This window comes from Mesoplodon densirostris, chromosome 8, assembly GCF_025265405.1.
Source record: "Mesoplodon densirostris isolate mMesDen1 chromosome 8, mMesDen1 primary haplotype, whole genome shotgun sequence".
Taxonomy (NCBI): Eukaryota; Metazoa; Chordata; class Mammalia; order Artiodactyla; family Ziphiidae; genus Mesoplodon; species Mesoplodon densirostris.
The window spans coordinates 54,020,842-54,041,489 of record NC_082668.1 but is presented as its reverse complement, the minus strand read 5'-3'; the positions used below and the strand labels follow the sequence as shown (position 1 = coordinate 54,041,489).

At 36.4% G+C, this 20,648-nt stretch overlaps 1 pseudogene; it reads right to left on the bottom strand.

The window, feature by feature from the left end:
• Positions 1-2,922: 2,922 nt before the first annotated feature.
• LOC132495119 (coiled-coil domain-containing protein 150-like) lies at positions 2,923-14,547 on the bottom strand (annotated as a pseudogene).
• Positions 14,548-20,648: the final 6,101 nt, after the last annotated feature.

The following is a 20,648-nucleotide window of genomic DNA, read 5'->3' as shown; positions in this document are numbered from 1 at the left end:
CCTTGAAAAGAAATAGCTAATTTTCTTTACAGCTAGATTGCTGGGCTCAAATTCCAACTGGGTCACTTACTAGCTATATATATATATATATATATATATATATATATATATATATATATATATATATATATATATATATATTTAAATTTATTTTTGGCTGCGTTGGGTCATCATTGTTGCATGCTGGTTTTCTCTAGTTGCGGTGAGCAGGGTCTACTCTTCATTGCAGTGTGTGGGCCTCTCATTGTGGTGGCTCCTCTTGTTGCAGAGCACGGGCTCTAGGCTCGAGGGCTTCAGTAGTTGTGGCACGTGGGCTCAGTAGTTGTGGCTCGCAGGCTCTAGAGAGCAGGCTCAGTAGTTGTGGCGTACAGGCTTAGCTGCTCTGCAGCATGTGGGATCCTCCCAGAACAGGGCTTGAACCCTGTTCCTTGCATTGGCAGGCGGATTCTTAACCACTGTGCCACCAGGGAAGCACTAGCTATATTATTAAACTTCTCTGTATATCAACTTTCTTATCTTTAAAATGGGAATAATAATAGTTCTAAAGAAGTCCTATTGAGAGGATTACAATTTGTTAGTAACATGAAGTGCTTAGAATTGTGCCATGACTGTAGTATGGATTCAGTAAATGTTAACTATCATTTATAGTAAGAGTAGTAGTAGTTACTGTTATCATTATTTTATGAAAGATCACATTTTGTATTTTCTTTATCATAAAGACAGCATAACAACACTATGATCCTAACATTGAAATAATCAAATTGTACTAACAAAAAGTTCTTTTAAACGATCGATACTATTTCTTTGGGCCCTATGAGAAATAACTCGGTTGCTTGCATATGTGGTGACTCCTTTCCATATGCATGCATATAGAGAAAACATCAGCTGAATTTGGGAACCACCATCCCACATAAAATGATTACACATAACTCCAAAATCAGCAAGTATTTATTCGGTTCCAACTGTGCTTTGCCATAGAAGATACAAAGAAAGTATAAGATAGCCCTTGGCATTGAACTGCTTAGAGTTTCATAGGGGGAAATAAAAGGTATACATTTAGTGAGTAAATTAGAAAGCAAACAAGGCAAAGTTTAAACTAGTGCATGGTTTAGCAGTATATCTCAAATACCTACGTATCACAGGAATTTAGAGGGTGAAATGGGAAACGTGGTTAATTTGATAATGTTTCACAAATGAAGTAAATCTTATGGAAATAAAAATTTTGGATGATGGCAATGGTATGAATTCATGTAACCAGGATTAATCTTGGTTCTTGGTTCTTTACCTGAACAAAATTAACATCTAAACACTAGAGAAATGGGAAGATTTACCTGTGCTTTTTCTGATGCTTCATGAAGGGATATTATTTCAGACCTCAAATATGCATTTTCCTCATGTTCCTTGTTGAAAGACAACTGTATATCCTACAGGAAAAAAAAAAGAATTTCTCTTTTTCTACATGTAAGAGCTATTACATGTACCTCTATCAAAATACCTGTTCTGTATTGTGGCTAGTACCAATTCAAGTTCTAATATACATAGATAAGTGTCTTATAAAGGATGTTTTAAAATCTTGATATATCCAACTCCCAAACTTCTCTTAATTTATAAATTATTTATCAAAACTATTTATTAAAAATATTCTCATACTGGGACTCCAATTAGAAAGAATTTGCCTAAAAACAAACCTTGATATTTACCTGGTATCCTTATGTCAAAAAAATTCTACTAAGATGAAATATTTTTAGTTTATGTTACATACACGTTTCTTCCTATTAGTAGTATGAGCTTATTATTTCAAAGAAACACATGCAAGGATCTTTTAAAATTATAAGTAGGGGAAGAGATTTTCATCAAGGAATACCTGAGGGTGGAGCAGAAGAAAGCACCTTTGCTCTGTGAAAAAAAAATGTTCTCTTTGAGATGAGGGACAGGTGATAGGGATGTGAGTTTTGGGCTGGGTTTTACCTAATAGGTACTTAGTCAAATGGGGAAGAACAAAGTCTAAGTCCTCTTCCTTCAGAGAGAGAACCACTTTTATAGCTTTCCAGAAGAAGCATCTCAAGAAAAGTTAACATCATATAACATCTACACCATGAGATTGATTTAGAAATGTCTTGATATAAAAGTAGTAACATTTATCCTATTTTTTATTTTTTATTGTGGTAAAATACACATAACAAAATTTATCATTTTAACCATTTTTAAGTCTTTTTAATGAAATGTCTTTTTTATTGAAGTATAGTTGACTTACAATATTGTGTTAGTTTCAGGTGTACAGCACAGTGATTCAGTTATATATAATAATAATACTATTAATATTATATACAAATATACATTATACTATTATATAATTACATATAACAATATGTATTCTTTTTCAGATTCTTTTCCCCTGTAGGGGAAAGGGGCGGGGAAGGATAAATTAGGAGGTTGGGATTAACATATACACACTACTCTATATAAAATAGATAACCAGCAAGGGCCTACTGTATAGCACTATACTCATTTTAACTATTTCTAAGAGTACAGTTCACTTAAAACTATTTAAGTATTAAGTGTTAAATTCAGTGGTAGTAAGTACATACATTTATGTTGTTGATAAACCATCACCAAAAATAGTTAATATTTCTTACATTTCATAAAAAAAGCTTCACAGCAATTCATTTGCAATAGGTATAAAATGCAAATAAGTCTCATTAGTTTTGCCAACTCACCTTTTTTCAAACTATACTAACCTGCATGAAATGATTTATTTCCTAATACCCAGTTGACAACAGTTCTGGATATACACTCATTTACACTGAAACTTTTTTTCATAAAGATTTTAGGAGAATCAGAAGGCCTGTAAACCAACATGAGTAAGGAAATACTATTTAGTGAAGAGATGAAAGAAAACCTCTGTACTCAAAACCTCAAAACCTACCTTATTTTCTTCAACCAACTTGGAAATGAGGTCATCTCTAAAAACTAAAAACAAAGAAAGTCCACATAACTATGATGATAATAATTTACAAGTACATTGAAATCACATGGTATTTTCCCTGAGAAACTTTGATTAAAAAAATTGTTTTCATCTGTACTTTGCAGAAATAAGGAGAACACAAGTATTTCTATCATATTTTTATAGACTGGAAACTAAATCCTGAAATTATCAAGAAACTAGTCCACAGTCACGTACTATGGTAAATGAGGTCACGTTTTACTCAATACACAGATGATGATGAGTCTGAGGGATTTCAAGACAGAGAGGCACACAAAAAGATCAAAAAGCCTTTTGTTAGATTACTCTGACAAAGGCTCAATAAAGACAAGGAGATCAGTTTAGTAGCTGTTGCAGTAATCCAAGTGTAAAACAATGAGAGCTGGCTCTGAGGTAATGATGCAGAAGGAAAAGACTTGTGAAAAGCAAGCAGGGAGAATTGTCGGGACTTGGTGACTGACCAGTGGTGTAAAGGCAATAGATGAGTCAAGGAAAATATCTAGTGTACAGACCTGGACAGTGGGGGTGGTTGGTGGATTCTAATAGGGAATTCAGGGCAAGGAGCAGGTTTGGGGGATATAATGAGTAAAAATGACTGCAACACTTAAGCTTTCATCATGTGTTTTGCGGTATCTGCAAAGCATCTAAATATAGATGATTAGTTGGCAGTAAGATACCATCTGGAGCTCAGGAGGATGATTTGGTGTAGGAAAAAAAAAGATTTGAAACCACTCAGAGTGTGTATATACAGTGAAAATAAAACCAAAGGCAGAAATAGGAGAACAGTTTGGCACTGTATACTAGTAGCCAAGAGATATAAACTTTTCTGAGGTTAATGTTTGGCTTCATAGAAAATTCATAAAGATCTATTAGTTTTGTTTCACTTAAAAATTCTAAAGCCAGAAAATTATAAAACATATAAAAACTCATTTTATTTAGGATATACTCAGAAAAACTGTACTTCTTGAAAATGAGTCCAAGACTCATTTTAAGTCAATTCTAATTTAACATATGTGAAGGATCAAAACAGATAAACTACATGATCTATTTTGAAAATTCCACTAGCCAAAGAAAGACTAAAAGGGGAATGTTTATCCTACTTTGGAGAACAATTTAATCACTTTAATTAATGTGTGTGTAATACACACACATAAACACACACATATATACATATAATGTTTATTGCTAATAAATAATTATTAATAAATACATTTTAAAATTCATTGAAGCAAATATCTAAAGGCATTCCTTTTATTAATATAGTTAGAATAACTATTTGTACCTTAAAGTAATAAAATTGCATGCATGTAAAGCATCTATTATTCACTATGAAGCATATAGCTGGTATTCAGACAGGCTTCCTTTTTTATGTTAATTTGAATTACTGTTATTATAATGTCAATGTTTTTAATGGTCTTCCATATATTCTTACAAAATTCAAAAAGCATTAATCCATTAAGAAAGTAACATTTTTAAAAATCACTTAATCAGAAGGGCAACTAATATAATAGAAAAATCTGTGTTTAGCCCCAGCTATTCTATTTACTGTGGGTCCTTCACTATTGATCTTTTCATCCTTTTGTAGAATGGGGTACATTTTCTTATCTTTCTCACTAGTTTGCTGTAAGGCTCAAATGGGCTAATGTGGTAGTACAATAAAATGTAACATGTATTTTTGTAGGCATGCAGTCACAGGAAGACAGAAAATTATTTAGGGACATTATCAGTCAGAAGTTCACAGAATAATTCATTATTCAACAACTATATGGAAAAAGAATACTTTCTGCTAAAAGCAGTAAGTAAAAGCATTGAATGGGTTACCCTTTATGGTTTCTTTTTTCTAATTTTCATTTCCCTTTTGGTATTCCCTGTCCTCATTACAGCCAAAGAGCAGGCGGGCCACAGTGGCAAGAACATTGGGTTTGGAGTTAGAAGATCCAGGTTGAGGCCTCACTTCACCATTTATTCATTGTGTAACTTTAGGAATTACAGATAGTTTTGTGTATTACATGAGATAACGTATGTGAAAGCCCTGTGTAAACCATGAAGTGTTATTCATGCGTAAAGCACTGCACTGGAACTCTGTGTGATCTCTATAGTGAGATCTACCTGAACACTGCTGTTACAATTATATATTAACAAACAGTCGTCTGATAAGGGCTGTTGGGTTGGAAGAAGCATGTCTCTGAGCAGCCTGGGATCAAGTCTAGACACTTCCATTTCCTAGCTCTGTCACCTTTTAGGACTATTTTTTAAAACAGACATTTTTTCCTCCTCAAACGAGTAGTTAATCTAACCTCTCTCTATGGTACCTTACAACTATCCTTTAATACAAATACCAGTTGACCAAAATAGGTCGATAACCTGAAGAATGGAGAGTCTGACATGATAAATCGTTAGAATCAGTAGGATAGCAAGGATTAATGACCTCATTTCCTTATTAGCATTCTATTATCCAATATTCAATCTAGATTTATAGAACCCAAATGTTCCCAAGTCCACAGTTAAATAAACCTGAAAAAAATCCACATAAGTTTACAATTAAGAGGGTCAAATTCTATTTTATTACCATCATTCTCTGTCTTTCTCAGTGCCACAGATAAAAAGGAAATCAGCAACGTTTTACATTCAGGTCTGTGGGAAATACCAGTAACACTGGCCACTTCGAGAATTTGGAATCTTAAGAGTTTTCACATGAAATCTCAAAAAAACTAACAAAAGTGTAATTTCTAGCATCTGTTTTCATACCTAGATCAGACTTGAGCTGTGAGGTAGCGGTCTCCAACTCTCCTTTCTGTTGTCGCTCCTGTGCCAGTAGTTCTTGGGTGGTCTGAAAACAGCAACGCAGTTTTGCTGCAAAATTTGCACCTGAAATCGTATAAGAAAAACTCCTTTTCTGTAAGGCAAAGATTTCTACTAAGCTAACTTATAGCACAGGTGTAAGGCAGATTTTTCTGATCTTAATGTTCCTGGAGGAAGAAGCGGTGTTTATGTGTTACAGTTAAAAGATCTCAACAGAATGCAGTGTCTTACAGCAGTGCTGTTCAGGAGAACTTTCTGTGCACTCTTCAACAGCACTCAAAATGTGGCCAGAGTGAGTGAGGAACTGAATCTTTAATTTTGTTTAATTTTAACAAATAAGATTAATTTTCATTTAAATAGCCACATGTGGCTAGTGCCTACTATATTGGCAGTATAAAGTATAGCAATAAAGGATCATTTGCAAATTCTTTAAGTAGAATCCTCTTTATTCTACTTAAGGACATTGTAGAAGGACAGCACTCATTAAAATAATAAAAATTATGTAATCTAATAATAGGTATTATGATTTGACACTACTAATTGCCTCAGTACTTAGAATTTAAAATATTCTAAATTACATATAGATATTTCAAATAACAACTTTGATGAAAGCAAAAATATTATGCTAAAATAATGAGACTTGAAAACAGCAATGTAAACACATTCCTGATTATCTGACTTATTCCTTGCTTCAAATGTCAGCTCAGTTTAATCTTTCTTTTCTATGCACATCATATACAATACATATAGCATGAGACTAGGTCAGTGCCTTCCAAAATCAACTCTTGTAACAGAGATTATATGGTGTAGAGGGAAGCATTCCCTCCCAGGAACTAAGAGTTCACTTCTGTAAAGCCTGAGACAAAATAACCTCTCTGTCCTTAGCTCCCTCATTCATAAATTGAGAGCGCTGGACTAAATGGCATCAGAGTCCTTTCTTATTTTGCACTAAAATTTTTTAAATTGTAGTAAGAATGTTAATAGAGGAATACTAAAGAAAGGAATTTAATAAATCTAGAGGAAATAAGCAAAACTATAGGTTTGTAGGTAAAACATTGGCTTTTCCCTTTTGGTTTCACTTTCCCAACATAAACAAGGAGAGAAAATCTCTCTACATGTTTCCATTCCACCTCCACTGTTGATCCCATTTCTTGAATTTTGAGTAGCATGGCTGATCCAGATTTCTCAAGAGATTCCCTTAGGTGCTTCTCTTGAGACAGCTGTCTCCTTAGCTATAGAGCAACACTGCAGTTAGGCAAGACCAAGGGAACTTCATAGCAGTTTAACAAAGATCAAAGTCACCATAAAAAGTTTACCAGACACGCCATCTCACCCCCATTCTTTGTTCATTTATGACTACTCAGAAACATGCTTTTGTTTCTCCCTAACGGATAACCTTCTAGGAAATGCAGAGTCAAATTTGTTACCCTCATCTTCCTACTGTGTAAGTCTGTTTTCCAAACTGTGGGTCAAGACGCATTAGTAAGTTGCAAGAAGCACTTCAAAAAGGGGGGAGAAAAGAATACAAAGAAAATATCAGAGCACATAGCAAGTAGTAAGGAAGGGTAAGTACTGCTTCATGAAATGTTTGTGTATATGCATGTATGTATGGTGTTGCAGTGTAAAATATGTCTTACAATGTATTGCTGTCAAAAGAAGTTTGAAAAACACGAATATGTCTTAGTATATGTATTTTCTGTATTTCTCTATTTTCTAACTTTATTTTTTAACTCTTTATTTTCCTCTATTTTGATTTCTTCACCTATATATATATATATTTATCCCATAGTATTATAAACATTCCTCTGAAAGCTGTTTCAATTATGTACTGGAATTTTTTTTTCATGTATTGGAACTTAAAGATCAAAACAAATAATGAAGTAGTTGTTAAGCAGCAGACAAAAACAACACTCAAGAATTTGGGTACACTGACCTTATTTCTATCAATAAATTACTATAAAATGAGTCAGATAAAGATACAAAGAAGGTTAAGAGTCTCTTTTATCATGAAGTAAAGAAATCCTTTCTAATTTAAATGGGAACTGAAAAATGCTGTTCCTTTTATGAAGTGACGTTAAATTGAAAGAATTTCTTTTTTAATTTATTTACTTATTTATTTATTTTTGGCTGCGTTGGGTCTTCGTTGCTGCACGTGGGCTTTTTCTAGTTGCGGTGAGTGGGGGCTACTCTTCGTTGTGGTGTGCGGGTTTCTTGTTGTGGTGGCTTCTCTTGTTGTGGAGGCTTCTCTTGTTGTGGAGCATGGGCTCTAGGTGAGTGGGTTTCAGTAGTTGTGGCGCACAGGCTTAGTTGCTCCACAGCATGTGGGATCTTCTCGGACCAGGGCTCGAACCCATGACCCCTGCATTGGCAGGCAGATTCTTAACCACTGCGCCACGAGGGAAGTTCCAGAAATTCTATTTTTAAACCCCAGTAAACATGACGTAAGAGTACACTTTATAACCCTTCTCTACATTGTACATATGCACTTTATATGTGTTTTCTTGAAGGATGATATATTTAACAATTTCAGAAGTTTTTAAAAAGTGAAATGAGATGAAAAATATGTTGACATGAAATAGTTACAAGATAGCCCATTTTGGAAATGTTCTATGATTTTCTTAACCATACACCTAATATTGAACATTTGGATATTTCCAGTGTTTTGCTATTCTAAATACTGTTCTGCTGAACATGCTTGTGAATAAACCTTTCACTGAATTTCTGATTATTTCCTTGGGATAAATCCTACAAAAGGAATCACTAGGTTAAAGGTATAAACATTTTTTAGACTTTTGATACATTTTGTAATTCTCCTTCCAATTTTACCTTATCAGTAGTATTTGAATAAATCTCATCAGCACTACAGATTATCACTTTCTTAAATCTTTGCTAATAAATGAAAAACAACACCTTAATATTTTTGCATTTCTTTGGTTCCTAGTGAGATTAAACATTTTCTAATATGGTTATTAGTTCTTTATATATTTTCTGAACTGTTCTTATCCTTTGCCCTCTGTTTTTTAAGTCAATTTAAGTTCTTTAAAAGGGAAGATTATTAACTGTCTAGTTTTGTTATGTTGTATTAGTTTTGCTTTTTTTATACATATATATAAGATTTTAATTTTTATATGGTCAAACTTATCGAGCTTTTTATAATCCTGTTCCTTCTTTTCAAGCTTAGAAATTCCTTCCTTATCCAATAATCAGTTAAATATTAATATTAGAATCTTATTTAAGAATGAGCTATAGTGTTTGTTTTGGGCTATATTTTTCAGGTTTTATTTTAGTATCAGATTATAATCACTTTATAATTTAGAGTAGCATAATATATTTTTCTAAGCTCTACATCAAATTATATAGTATAATTTGCTCAAGATATAATTTAAGTGCCTTATAAAGGGAATCTTTATTTGATAACTATACTACTAAGATATTCATCCCTAAAGCATTATGAAGGGCTATCAGTTAATCTATTTCATGTTCATCAGAACCAGATTTCATATATATATATATATTTCTTATCTCTTAGAAAGATATATACTGCATTTACTTTATCTTTGTATAGTCCTTTGTTATGGGCTGAACTGCATCCCTCTGAAATCCATATGTTGAAGCCCTAAACTCCAGTATCTCAAAATATGACAGTGTTTGGAGATAGGGCCTTTAAAGAGTTGTTTCAGTTATGAGGCCGCTGGGGTGGGCCCTAATACAACATGACTGTTGTCCTTATAAGAAGAGGAAATTTGTACTCAAAGAGACACCAGGGATGTGTACTCAGAGAAAAGACCATGTGAGGACACAGAAAAAAAGGCAGCCATCTGCAAGCCCAGGAGAAAGGACTCAGGAAAAAACCAAACCTGCTGATGATATTTTGACCTTGAACTTTTCACCTCCAGAATGGTGAGACATAAATTTCTGTTGTTAAAGCCACCAGTCTGTGGTACTTTGTTATGGCAGCCCCAGCAGACTAATACATCCTTCCTGCCTCACATACCCTCAAAGTGTCCCTATTTGACTAGCACATTCCTTCTACAGGTCCTTGACAAGTTCCATGAAAATTCAACATTTTACTACAGCACCAAGAATTAAGACTTCCCCAATAAAAAAAATAGTGTTAAGTGGCAATCCAAAGGATAGTCTTTTCAACAAATGGTGCTGGAACAACTAGACATACACATACACAAACTCACCCAAAGAATCTAGATACAGACCTCACACCTTTCACAAAAAATAATTCAAAACCTAAATGTAAAATGCAAGCTATAAAACTTCTAAAAGATAACATAGAAAAATCTAGGTGACCTTGGGTTTGGCAATGATATTTTATTAATAGATATAATACCAAAAGTACAATCCAGGAAAAAAAGTGGGTAAGTTGTACTTCATTAAAATTAAAAGCATCTGGGGCTTCCCTGGTGGTGTAGTGGTTGAGAGTCCGCCAGCCGATGCAGGGAACACAGGTTCATGCCCCGGTCTGGGAAGATCCCACGTGCCATGGAGCAGCTGGGCCCGTGAGCCATGGCCACTGAGCCTGCACGTCCGGAGCCTGTGCTCCACAACGGGAGAGGCCACAACAGTGAGAGGCCTGCGTACCACACACACACACACAAAAATTAAAAGTGTCTGCTCTGCAAAAGACACTGTTAAGAGAATGAAAAGATAAGCTAAAGATTGGGATTAAATATTTGTAAAACACATACTGGATAAAGGATTGGTATCAAAAATATAAAAAGAACTCTAAAAACTCAACAATAAGAAAAAAAAAACCCAGCTGCAAAGTGAGCAAATGATCTAGGATACCTCACCAAAGAAGATAGACAGATGGCAAATAAGCATATGAAAAGATGCTCAATATCACGTCCGTAGAAAACTGCAAATTAAAACAAGATACTGTACCTACGCCTATAAATTTGGCAAAAATCCCAAACACTGACAACACAAAATGCTGGTGAGGATGTGGAACAAAAGGAACTCTCATTCACTGCTGGTGGGAACACAACATGGCATAGCCACTGCAACAGGTTGGCAATTTCTTGGAAAGCTAAACATAAGCTTATCATATGATAAGTATGAATCGTACTCCTAGATATTTATCCAAAGGAGTTGAAAACTTATGTCCATATAAAAAACTGCATATGAATGTTTACAGCAGCTTTATTCATAACTGCCAAACTTGGAAGCAACTAAGATGTCCTTCAGTAGGTGAATGGATAAACTAAGGTACATCCAGACAATGGATTATTGTTCACTGATAAAAAGAAATGAGCTAGCAAACCATGAAAAGACATGGAGGATTAAATGCATATGCTAAGCGAAAGAAGCCAGTCCAAAAAGGCTACATGCTGTATGATTCCAACTAGAGAGACAGTGAAAAGATCAGTGGTTGCCAGGGGCTTGGGGAAAGACAGGGGTGGGGGAGAGAGGCGCGGGGTGATGTGTATGTAGAGCACAGGGCATTTTTAGGGCAGTGAAGCTATTCTGTATACTGTGATGACCAAAAAGTAAAACTTAATCTAAACTGTGAATTTAGTAATCATGTATCAAAACTGGTTCATCACAGACTAATACAGAATGTGAATAACAGAGGAAGCTCTGGGGGTGGGGAGAAAGGATATATGGGAACGCTGTTTCTGTACAGTTTTTCTAAAAACTTAAAACTGCTCTAAAAGGAATCTATTAAAATAGCCAAAATATTTTTTAAAGCATGAAACAATATACTCCAACTAACAATGAACAATCTTGCTTTTATCAGTAACTATTGGCAAAAAAAATACTCTACGTGAAAGAATGTCCCAGATAGCTACACTTACCACCCTAAACACACTGAAATTCATAATTTTTAAAATAGTATATCTATTTCTGTTTTGTATAACAGAATATTTTAAATATAACTTGATCCTTTTGGTTTGGACTAATGTCAACTATTATTCTGTCAGGGAATATTGAGGTTTTTAGGCCACTGTCAAGGTGTGTTGAACTGGTAATTCTTCTGACTCTTCCACTACTTTCAGCTGCAAATTTTTAGTCCAACAACTTTTAGCAGCCACCTACTCCATAATTCCAATCTGTTATCTACTGAAATTTAGACTGAAATGAAAGTTTTAAGGTAAAATTAGATGAGCAGACTTATTAAAAGCTTTTTATTTTAAACACAACTTTAGTGTAAAAGGCCTTTTTATGTCCACTTAACTCTAGTATATGGGCAACTGCATTAGTTTCACGGTAACTGTTTCCCTCCTGGCTCAGAGAGCATTTATTTTTTATTTCTGGTTTTGTGGCAGTACTGAGGTGAAAGGAAGTCTTGATGTCACATACGGGCAGGTATAACATCATGTGGCATATTTTTAAAATCTTCCGAATAAACAGCCACATATTTTCTTCTTCAATGGTTTCTTTTCATTCTATCCACTACCTTGACTTCCCCCTCTGCAATTCCAATGCCTCCTTCACCTTCCAGCTTCCTTTTTATCTTACCTCCTGAATTTTAAGGTTCATTTTATGTTTTGTGGTCTTCAGTTCCTCTTCAATAATGGCTGCATTCTTCTAAAAATAGAAGGAGAAAAGGTTCTAAATAATCTGAAATGACAGGAAGAAACTGTCTATGGTATATCACAGTTCAAATCTAGACTTTTTTGGGGCAACCTATAAATGCTAATCTGAATACAGTTATAAACACTTCTTATTATGAGTCTAAAGTAATTATTACAATGAGATATTTAAAGTTATTTTATTACTTTCATTCATGACTTCTATCATCTTCCCTTTCAGATAATTAAAAAATGATTAGTCACATGTACCTCCTATGTAAAATTCAATAATCACAGGAAAACCTGGTAATTGCTAGACATTTTTCTTACAGGGTATAGTCCTATTTTTTTAAGTACTCCATTTTTTGTAGCCTCAAATATTATCTATGCTTAGGAGTTGAGGATGAAAAACACAGCTTTCACTATTCATCCTCTTTTATATTATTATTAATGGCACTATAATCTAAGATGTAAAAACTCAAAGCTGTCCTTACCTTCTTCTCTACCTTCAGCCCCTATCCAATACCACATTCTAACAAATCTTTCCTCTCAAAATGCCACAACCGTAGTTCAGACCTAATAAGGTCTATGTCTCAAATAAGGCAATGGATTCCTAATGGGTTTTCCTATCTCCAATCTCTTCTCCTATAATTGATACTCTACACTACTGCTAGATTAGTTTTCTTGTTTTCAATTATGTCACTTTCTTATCAAAAATTTAATCACTCCCCATAGGATCAAGCCCAACTACTTAATTATTGATTTTGAGATCCTCTATGACGTTATCCCTTGCCAATTTCCAACTTATTTTACACAAACAAATCCTCACTCCTGTCCAGCTAGTTTATGCATTGCCTCCTAACTGCACCCAAGGGAAAGATCTAGGTTCAAGTCTGAGTTACAGGAAGAAAACAGGCAAGTGTGATCTCAGAGAGATGACTTCTCTCTGAGCCCCAGTACACTCATCATTAAAATAGAGACAGTAGGGCTTCCCTGGTGGCGCAGTGGTTGAAGTCCGCCTGCCGATGCAGGGGACACGGGTTCGTGCCCCGGTCCGGGAAGATCCCACATGCCGCAGAGCGGCTGGGCCCGTAACCCATGGCTGCTGAGCCTGGGCGTCTGGAGCCTGTGCTCTGCAACAGGAGAGGCCACAACACTGAGATGCCCGTGTACAGAAAAAAAAAAAAAAAGAGAGAGAGAGAGAGACAACAATATCTTCCATCTTGAGGTTTTGCAGAGATTAAACAAAACATGTTTTAAACAAAATAACATCTGTTACACTGCCTGGCCTGTGAAGGGAAAACAAAATCATTAGTTTTTTTTTCCCTAGTCTTATTTTTTGCTGCCTCTGTGTGAGATCTTTTAAATGTCCTCACCTCACTGCTTTGCCTTCCAAAGGCTCATCTCAAGTCCCATGTCTTCCTTGAAGCCTAGCCTAATCTGTTCTAGACAGGACATGCGTACCTTCTCAAACCCACCTGAATACAGAACACTTGGTTGGCAATATTTGCTTATTGTCCTACACTGTCCTTTAATATTTCTTATACCCTTCTTTTCTCTCTTTTCTCCTGCTGTGCCTTGTGCTCCCAGCTAGCATACAAGCTCTTGTAGAGCACAGACTCCCTCATATCTCTGGATCCGCACAGTCACAGGTAGAGGGTAGGAATCTATAAATACTCAATTACCGACAGCACACAATGTTATAGGCTATCGATGTAGATAAATTTCAGATGTCAAGAATCCTCACACCAACATCACCTATTTTTAAAAGTCAGCTTTATGGGTCTGTTGCCTCCTCCAGCTAACACATTAACAGTGAGTTTGTATTCCAGAACTCTGGACTCAAACCTTTGTCTCTGAGGCAAGCTGCAGAGTCACAGTCAACCTTTGCACCTCATCTTGTGCCGTGTCTTCTTTCTCTTTTACATCTCTTAGTTGCTGGCACAAATTCATCACTTCCAGTTGCAATAGCTTCAGATCCTTGCAATGCTCCTCCTGTGTGGTATTCAGTCTTTCCTTTAGAAAATCTATCAGACAGGACAGGAGGGTCATCAAGCAGTTTAAAGAAGGTCAGGAAAGGAAAAGAATCATGAACTCATCAAGCACCCACACAGGACCGAATTTCTGATGACTCTCTTCTCTTTATACCTGTTTTCTGTGGGTTCAAATCTTTTTCAGTTTGCAGATGAAGATGTTCATCTTCAAGGACTGGATGAGGCTTTCCAGATGGCACATTCGATTTACCAGAAACTCACAGTTCTTCCATAAAATATCAGTTTTTCCTGAACAAATTATTTCATTCTGGATAGGGCTAATGATGTTCTGGCTCACAGGCTCTTCTAAATATTTTGGTGTTTCCAAGTGGACTCTGGACAAAGATCCCAATATAACAATATTATAGGGTAATCCCAACCATCGAATCAATGTAACACTTCTACTGAGTATAAAAACTATAGTCTTTAGTTAACCAGTATCTGATAGCCCCTGCAAATTTAAACATAGAGAGCACTATTAGGTAAAGAGGACGAGACCAATGTGGGATGGGTAAAGACCACTGATTTTTTTTTTTTTTTTTGCGGTACGTGGGCCTCTCACTGTTGTGGCCTCTCCCTTTGCTGAGCACAGGCTCCGGACATGCCGGCTCAGTGGCCATGGCTCATGGGCCCAGCCACTCCGCGGCCTGTGGGATCTTCCCAGACCGGGGGACGAACCTGTGTCCCCTGCATCGGCAGGTGGACTATCAACCACTGCACTAGCAGGGAAGCCCAAGACCACTGATTTTTTAACGGTTATTTTAATCGGAATTTTTTGTAAACTTATTTTGTATGTAAAAGCAAGTGATATATAAAACAGGTTAAATGCTAATTCTATAATGGTAAACTAAGAATTAAAGTTAGCATGGAGGCAGTATTTCACATCCTTTTTAGAAAATTTGTAAACAAGGTGATAATAAATATTCCCATTTTGTTCTAACATACTCAACATTGGTACAAATTTAATCTTTGCTGAAGAGTTATTTATTCTATGTGTGCTATAATACCAACTATACCAATTTTAGGTCTTCATAAGAGACACTCAGGAAATACATACGTAATTTTAAAGACAATCACACCAGTAAATTCAACATTGGCCACTTAAGCACCCAGATTCCTCAAGGCCTTTTGACAATCTAACTTTTAATGGCAATAACTTCTTCAGGAGCACAAAGGAAAAACACAGTTCTTCTTTTGAGTACTTCATTCTAAACTATGAATTTTTTTAAGACTTATAACCTTTCTTTTAATTTACAATAAATTTGGAGAAAGAAAATACAGACCATATTAATGGCATGAATCAAGTTGTAGATGTTCACCTTAACTAATATCAAAGTCTATTTTTATTTTTAAAAAAGGCCCCAATTTTTTTTCTAATTATGTAAAAAATTACATTTGTTTTTAATCAAGTATTGAGGGAGAATAGGATATCAAAGTTTGTGCACCTAATTAACACACTTTAAAAATCTGTTTAGAATAGTGGTAGTAGCTCCATTACAGGAGGACAACTCTTTATCTTGCAAATATTTCCTAATTAGTATTCTAATGTTATTTCTCAATTCTTTTCTAAGTACTTATTTCACCTGCCAAACCACCCACACTGTGACTCATTATTAGTAACCAGTGAGGCAAAATTTCTTCAACCTACAAAGATATTGTAACACAATTTTTTTATTTGTTACCTTTTTTTCACCAAAGTCCAACATTATTAGGTCATCCCTCAGAGAACTGGTCTGTTTCTCAACTATTCTCATCCTTTGCTGAAGTACCGTGAATGTTTCAGAAGCTGTAACATTGAAGCGGGCTGGAGAGAAGACTGCTCTGGACATTGCAGTTTCCATATGTACCTGAGATTAAAGTCACAATATTAGTGTAGTCGGTTCTATTATTGTTCAGAATAGCCACTGCCCCTTCCTGTGGAGGATTATACATCCCTGTCCTGTTGAGCTTGGAAATGGTCATGTGTCCTGCCTTGGTCAATTAAATGTGGGTAGAAGCTTTAAGAGCCAACTTGTCATTCATCATCTCTTTTCCCTTCTCCATGCGATGAGCATCATCCCAGATAGGGCCTGCTCCATGTGCCAAGATCCCAGAGTAAAGATTACATGAGCAGAGCCATGGCCCATCCTTGACATACAGTGTGAGTGAGCAAGAAACTAATGTTGTTATAAGCCACAGATTGTTAGGTAGTTTGGTACTGCAGCACAGTCTAGTCTAACCTGTCTGCTACTATTAGACATACACTAGGACCTATGATTTGGCTGAAGAAGTTATTACCTCTTTTCATTGCCAGCCATTTTCATTTTAACATATTCCCATCCAACCGTTCTGAAAACAAAACAAAACAACACTCTACAGTACTTGGATCTCTGAGCAGTTGTCATAAAATAGGTTTACCAACTACCTTGAAGCAGTGACTTTTAAAAAGAACTTGCAAACATAACTTCATAGCAAAGACTCTTTTACACTTACTGACATCAAATTTCCAGACTCCTCCCGCAAGACCACATGAGAGTAAATGGGAGTAGTGAGACTACTCTTTCAGGTATTAGTGACAGAAGCAGAATCAGCTTATAAGAAGTCCCAACATTTAAACGAATCATGTGCTCAAAGTTCAATGACAAGATCATTGGTGGAAACTTTAAGGACATTTTCCTGCAACTCTATCCTGTACAGACAGTTCTATACTAATCAAACCATAAACCTTAAGCATCACTAGCAATGGTGTATCTGTGGGAATGTGTTCACAAAGGCCCCACCTGGGATATTCGTAATACAACTTTCTCTCCCACTTGCTGTGTGATTAGATGCCTCCCCAAGGTATCCCAGGCAATGGAAGTGGGGACTCCCTTAGGTTCAAGTCACTGAAGGTGGTCCCCAGGACCCAGGGAAGGAATTAAAGAAGTCTTAAAACTGGTGGCAGGATTTAAGGGGGCACCAGCGGAAAGGCTGAGCGTCTTGCCAATGTAACACTGTTACAGCCACTGAGGACAGCTCTCTAACCACCTTCTGTCTTTCCCCCACTGGTCCCAGAGAACGGCCTGTTTCTCTCTTTTTACTTAAAACAAAACAAAACAAACCCCAAACAAACAAACAAATACTTTACTGAGGAAGAGTTGACAAATATAATTGTATACATTTAAAGTGTACAACACGATGATTTTATATACATATACCTTGCAGGATGGTTACCAAGATCAAAATAATTAACACATCCACATAATTAACAACCTCACATAGTTGACGTAAGTAACTTTTTTTCTTTGTGCTAAGAATACTTAAAGATCTACTCTCAGCAACTTTCAAGTATACAATACCATATTATTAACTATAGTCACCATGTTATACATTTGATCCTCAGAATGTCTTATTTGAAAAGGCAACCTGCAGAATGGGAGAAAATATTCGCAAACCATATATCTGATAAAGGGTTAATATCCAAAATATATAAAGAACTCATACAACTCAGTAGCAAAGGAAGAAATAATCCAATTAAAAAATGGGCAGAGGGCCTAAATAGACATTTTTCTAAAGAAAATATACAGGTGGCCAACAGGTACATGAAACGATGCTCAACATCACCAATCATCAGGGAAATGCAAATCGAAATCACAAGATAGTAGCTCACACCTGTTAGAATGGCTAGTTTTAAAAGACAGGTAACAAACGTTGGCAAGGATGTGGAGGAAAGGGAACCTTATGTACTGTTGGTGGGAATGTAAACTGGTACAGCCATAATGGAAAACAGTATGGAGGTTTCTCAAAAAATTAAAACTTGAACTACCATATGATCCAGCAACCCCACTCCTGGGTATATATCTGAAGGAACTAAAATCAATATCTTGAGATATCTGCATATCCATGTTCACTGCACCATTATTCACAATAGCCAAGAGATGGAAACAACCTAAACGTCCTTCAGTGGATGAACAGATAAAGATGTGATTTACATATATATATATATATATATATATATATATATATATATGGAATGTTATTCAGCCACATGAGGGGAAATCCTGCCATTTGCAGGATGAATCTGGAGGGCATTATGCTAAGTAAAATAAGCTGGGCAGAGAAAAAACAGTGTGTGGTTATCACTTATATATGGACTCTAAAAACCAAACAAACAAAAAAATCTGATTTCATAGAAACAGAGAATAGAATGGTGGTTGCCAGGGGCTGGAAGATAGGGGAAATGGAATGATGTAGGTCAAAGGGTACAAATTTTCTTTTTATTCTTATTTTGTGCTCCTGACCAAGATTTATCTCCTTTGTGCTGCTCTATAAAACAGAATGCATTTCCGACACACATAACCTTTTTGAATTCTTTAGATTTTCTGTTAAGAAACAGCTTAAGGACAGGGGGTAAAGAAGTTCTCTTCTATTAACTGCTTTTCATGCTTTCAAGTCATTCTTGAAGGGAATGACAAAAGTAGACACAGATATTAATAGAGGCTCTGGATACACAAAGATGTGAAGCAAGGTTCAGCTACATTTCTGAAAAAAGCCAGGTTTGGAGTTTCCTGCTCAGGTGACCACATGGGCCAGGACAGTGTGCCTCAGATAACAGAAAGAAGAGCCTCGAAGACAAACCTTAGGGCTGGTTCTACTGCCATGAAACAAGGGCTAGGGTTGGGGGAACTACCAATAGTGTGGGGTGGGAAGAAAAGAGAGAGGTAACAGTGAAGAAACACCAGATGGGTTTACCCTCCATTCCATTTTCTGTCACCTGCTGTCTGGCTACTGCCAACATAGAAAGAAACCAGGCCTGGGGTTGGGAGAAAAAGGATGGAAAAGGTGTTTAATGGGGTTTGTGACAGGCAGTTGGCTCCTTTGTCCAACCTCCAAAAGAAGTTGAAAAGTTCATGTCTCCACCCTCCCTTACAGCTGGCACATCCATGTCACATATCCTGGCCAGTGAGACTTTAGGCAGAAGTTTGCAAGAAGCTTCTGGGAAGACTTTTTTTTTCTGATAAAAAGAACAGAAATGATGGCACCTGTCCTTTCCTTCCCCTGTATGGTGCCTGGAGCTCTGAGGGCTCTCTTTAAGTCAGCCATGCAGTACCTCACTGTTAAATGTAAACAAAGAGTCGGGGATCACCAGCATCTGAGAAACAAGGAAAAGGCCAGAGAAGCTCAGATTAACCTGACTTTTTGAAATAAAACTAGTAACCTCCAAACTTTGCTTATGTGAGAAACATAAACTTCTGTTGAGTCACACTTTCCTGTTGCTTGCAACAAAAGCAGTCCTGGAATACATAGTAGTCCCAGATAATAGTTGGTAGAGAAATAGGAAGAAGGAGGAGGTAAAGAAAATGACAAGCGGTGCCGGAGGTGGGAGGGGAGGGCAATTTCTGTGGCAACTTGTTAGGCCCAGGGAGCTGGTTATAATATAAAGGACTGTCTAATTAATTTATGTCAGAAGTCAGATACATAATACTAAGACAAATATAAAAGTTCATTTTTGGAAAGAAAATACAGAAAATGGAGTACAAGTTTCCCACATATTTTTAATAAGATGCAGATTCCCACCTAATTTTTTTTCGTGTAATTGTCCAAATGTCATAATTTTGCTGTTATTTCCCCAAGGTACCCAAAATAGATATAAAAGGCTAGGGCTTCCCTGGTGGCGCAGTGGTTGAGAGTCCGCCTGCCGATGCAGGGGACACGGGTTCGTGCCCCGGTCCGGGAAGATCCCACATGCCGCGGAGTGGCTGGGCCCGTGAGCCATGGCCGCTGAGCCTGCACGTCCGGAGCCTGTGCTCCGCAACGGGAGAGGCCACAGCAGTGAGAGGCCCGCGTACCGCAAAAAAAAAAAAAAAAAAAAAAAAAAAAAAAGGCTTACATAACAGGATAGAAAGCCCAGAGATAAACCCACGGACATATGGTCACCTTATCTTTGATAAAGGAGGCAGGAATGTACAGTGGAGAAAGGACAGTCTCTTCAATAAGTGGTGCTGGGAAAACTGGATAGGGACATGAAAAAGTATGAGATTAGATCACTCCCTAACACCATACACAAAAATAAGCTCAAAATGTATTAAAGACCTAAATGTAAGGCCAGACACTATCAAACTCTTAGAGGAAAACATAGGCAGAACACTCTATGACATAAATCACAGCAAGATCCTTTTGGACCCACCTCCTAGAGAAATGGAAATAAAGACAAAAATAAACACATGGGACCTAATGAAACTTAAAAGCTTTTGCACAGCAAAGGAAACCATAAACAAGACCAAAAGACAACCCTAAAAATGGGAGAAAATATTTGTAAATGAAGCAACTGACAAAGGATTAATC